Source organism: Grammomys surdaster, unplaced genomic scaffold, assembly GCF_004785775.1.
Source record: "Grammomys surdaster isolate TR1022 unplaced genomic scaffold, NIH_TR_1.0 225, whole genome shotgun sequence".
In the NCBI taxonomy this organism is placed as follows: Eukaryota; Metazoa; Chordata; class Mammalia; order Rodentia; family Muridae; genus Grammomys; species Grammomys surdaster.
In genome coordinates, this window is record NW_021604670.1 from 6,618,146 (window position 1) to 6,622,917 (window position 4,772).

Below are 4,772 nucleotides of genomic sequence, written 5' to 3' on the forward strand. Positions count from 1 at the left end.
CGGGGGGAAGGGGGAGGGGGAGGGGGAGAGGGAGAAGGGGAGGGGGAGGGGGAGGAGGAGGGGGAGAGATACAAATACAGGCACTCCTCCATCTTTAGAAGTTTTATCACATGGATTGTTACCAGCCCTTTACATTCTCATTTGCCTTTTTCATATTATTTCTCGGGTCATAATGTGGGAAAAACAAAACACAGATAGCCCTTAAACTAAGTACTTTAGGAATTCTAGAGTCAAAGGCCTTCTAAAGGCTTTGAGTAAAAATATTGGACAGTCAAGAATAATGGTCATTCACCTGGTTGTACATAAAATGGATTTTGCCTCTAGTGAGTGCCTATCAGTGATCTCCCTCACTCTCAACTAAGCCAAAATAGCAGGAATATCTTTCACAAGTGCCCCAAGTCATTTATACAGGAATAAGTTTCTAAGGTGATATAAGAGTTCTCAGACAGGTGCACATAATCTGTTGGCCACATGACTAACTACACTTCTGAGTCACAATGTCCTGGGAATAACAGCTTTCTCAGAACATCCTCTAAATGTCGGTCACAGTGCACACTAGAGATCTATGCATTAAAATTTGGTATTTTCTTTAAGTGTTGAGTAAGGACCAAAAGCAAGATTCAGATTAATGCCAACGTTTGATCACTCCAGCCAGGTCAGTGTTTTGTAGCTCTATTTGGTGAGTGGAGACTATATGTGGAATACCCTCACATGGATGAGATGGATAACAGCAGAAAAATCATTCACTTTCTGTGCATATATGCACCCATCAATCTACACGCCTGTACTGAACAGTGTACAGCATTCAGAATATCAGAGACATAAGGTCTATCTACAGGGAGCCTTGACTTAGAGGTAAAAATGAGCAGAAAGGCAAGATAAGTACATCACAGAGACATGAGAGGGCTACCAACGAGTAGAGGATGGAGCCAAATCCTTCCCAACACCCATGACCACAATCTAGCTGGCATAGTAGACACACAACCTCAGAGGCCAGCATGATTTGAGCAAAAATAATGAGGTACTCCTTTCTTCCTTAGCTTGATTGGGCCTCCTTTATTCCCACCCAGCATCCCATGTGCCTCACAAAGACAGATTGGGACATCAGAAGCTACCTTCAACATCTATCAGCTGAAAGCAATGGGGAAGCTCAGCTTCAACCTGTTATGTGAAAATGGGATTTATTGGAAGAGTAGAATTTCCCATAACTTCCAAGTGGTTGTTACAGGACGTGCGCCATGAGAGATGGAGGGAGCTAGGCTAGCAACAGACTTACATAACAGATGGGCAAAAATGCCTTCAGGGCATCTGTGTGGCTGACAATACGACATTTGGGTAGTCTATATAGGCCCAGTCATTTATACTTTCAGGCTGTGGCTTGAAAACAGTGGATAATTGTGAACAACACTTAAAAACTCCAGCACTGGAAGTCCAGGGTGTGATAGCTAATAAGGATAACTACACAGTAGCTAGTGCGTGCGCGTGTGTGCGCTCACACACACACAAAAGCACACACACAGTGGAGGAGGTCAAAATGATGAATGTCCTTTAGTGCTAATATCACATCTATCTAGTTCCTAAACTGGCTGACCTCACAGTAATTACTAGTCTTAAGTGGTTACAGGTCTAAGTGGCTCCCTTTCTAAGCACTGCCTGGAGAAGAGCTAGACACCTGGCTTGTTCGTGCTGTCGATTTACAACAGTAAAAAGAAATGCCAGATGGGCCAAAGAGGGACTGAACAGATTTTCTAATTATCTATGCCTGTGTGCCTTGAAAGAAAAACTGGCTTTTTTGAACAACTGAGCTATATGACAGGAAGGGAAGATCCCAGAGAAAAGGGCAATAAAAGAGAGGAGGCATTTGGTGCTAATATTGGCCAGTAATTATCCTCCTCTGTGTGTGTGTGTGTGTGTGTGTGTGTGTGTGTGTGTGTGTAGCTTTATGTGTGAACTTACACATACATGTAGATGCCCATAAAAGCCAGAAGAGAGAATGAGATCACAAAGAGCTGGAATTACAGGCACTTTCTTGTAAGCTATCTCATGTGGGCACAGGGAACTGAACGTCTGAGGGAACAGCAGCTCTCTCTCTCTCTCTCTCTCTCTCTCTCTCTCTCTCTCTCTCTTTCTCTCTCACTTTTTTTGATTCTTTGTGAATTTCACATTGTAAATCCCATCTCCTCATGGGGAATCCCATTGCAAACTCCTCACCAAATAAAACACACACACACACACATGCACAAACACGGCAACAACAAAACAAAGCATAGAAATATCTCATCATGGAGGCTGTAGTATGTCACAATGGGTTCCACAGTATATCCCTCTGTCCTACACATCTTTGTTAAGGCCTAGGTAACTGTTATTTAGCCTGACATTATAAGGAAACTTTCTCATATGTTTCTGCTGCTGTTATGAAACTCTCATGATCAAATTGATTACATATTCTGTTATGTTCTGTGCCCTTGTAAACCAATCATGATACAAGTCAGTAAAACTGATTTGTATAGTTATTTACAATTAGCTTGGGCCTGAACAAACCACCCAGTCATATTTCCTGTAACTGTGTATAAGCTTTTATGATATTTGTTTTTATAAGCTAAGGTGAATCCCAACATAAGAGATATAAGAAACTATTTAAAATAAGTTCCAAGACCTCCCTGGGAACTGGCATCCTTCTTGGCAGAGAGAGACTTGTACATGGGTAACTGAAGTCCCATCAAGGTTGACAAGTTAAGACATGAAAGCTAAACAAGACAAGTCCCCTGCTGTAGTTGAATACCCCAACCAATGGTAGCAGGAGAAAGTGTACAACAAAGACATGTTCCCCAATCCCTAAAGAAAATCCCCTATCCCTAAATCCTGATTGGTGGAATAACTTAGAACAGATGTTTGTAGATCTCAGGCTTAAAAAGCCCTGTAGGACCGTAACTTGAGGTCACAGTTCAGCTCCCGAGCCTGGAACATGGCCCTAATTGTTAATCTTGGAGTATAGCATTCACTGAATCATCTCTATTTGACTGAGACTGGTGTATGCGTGGTTTGTACAGCGATTCCCAGACCCCAACAATCTTGACTCACAAATGCTCATTGCAACAAGTCATTGGTCTGGTTCAAGACTACTGGCTTTGTTACAACATCAATACTGGCAAGGATTTAGAGCAAGGAGAACACTTCTTCATTGCTGGTGGGAGTGTAAACTTATACAACCACTGTAAAATCAATTTGGTGGTTTCTTAGAAAACTGGGAATAGTTCTACCTCAAGACTCAACTATACTACTCCTGAGCATATACCCAAAGATGCTCCAACATCCCATAAAGATTTGCTCAACCACGTTCATAGCAGCTTTATTCATAATAGCCAGAAACAATGCCTCAGTGCCATCTTCTTAGGATTCGACATGATTGACTCTAGTTGATACTGAAACTTGACTAGGTGTGCCTGGAGATGTACAGCCTAGGAAATGCTAGATGCTGTCCTGTTGACCACATTAACCATCGGAGTACACCTGGAGATGGATTAATAGCATTTTTCATTATTAGATTAAGGTACCATGGTCCCAGTGCAACAAGTATATGAAGGAAGATGCAAATGCAAAGAAGGACCCAGCTTATTCTTCCCTGAAGACAACATGACCTAATGCGCTAAGACCTAAAGGAGAAAGTCGGGTCAGATAAATAACCAGGAAAACAATCTTACTCACAGTAACCTGTTGATCAACAATAACAGCAGCAGCAATAACAACAAAAACAAAGCCAACAAAACCTCACCAAACCCTCGGAATAAACCTAACATATGATATGAAAGACCTCTATAATGAAAACAATAAAGCACTGTAGAAATAACTGGAAGAAGACATAAATTTGTGTTCATGGATTGGCAGAGTTAATATTGTGAAAGCAATATCTGTTACCAAAATGGTAAACAGATTCAGTGCAAATTCCCATCAAAATTCTGATAACATCCTTTATCCAACCAGAAACAATAATTATCAAGTTTATTAACAAAAGACCCCAAATAATCAAAGTATCCCAGAGCAGTGCTGGATGGTATCACAGTATCTGATTTCAAACTGTACTACAGAGCTACTGCAGCCAAAACAATACAATCTAGCACAAAACTTGATCCCAGCCTGGTGAAGGACCCCAAAGTAAACCCCATAGCTACACTATGGAGACAAACAGCATGTTGGAAAGACATCTTCTCAACATGCAGTGAGGGAACCAGGATACACGTATGTTGAAGAATGAAACAAAATCTATGTCTCTCACTTTGTACCAAAACGGAAACAAAACAAAAAGGCAAAAATCCAGACCAAACCAAACTAAATCATAACACCTCAAATGGATCAAGGATCTTGTATAACATGAACCTTTGAAACCACTCAAGCTAAACATGGGGAAATACTTTAAAGGGAAAACATGGAGTCCTTTCTTTCTGTAAAGGACTCTATAGCTCAAGGAAATGGGCAAGAACTGATGAAGATGTGAGATTAAAACCCTCTGTGCCAGCTGGGTGGTGGTGGTTTACACCTTTAATTCCAGCACTTGAAAGGCAGAGACAGGTAGATCTCTGAGTTTGAGGCCAGCCTAGACTACAGAGTGAATTCCAGGACATCCAGGGCTACAGAGAGAAACCCTGTCTCAAAAAACAAACAAACAAGCTCTGTGCCAAAAGGGAAACAATCAGTGGTATGAAGAAAGCCTCCAGACTGAGAGGAACTCTGCCAGCCACTGACCTGCCATGGGATGATTGGTCACTTTCTTAATC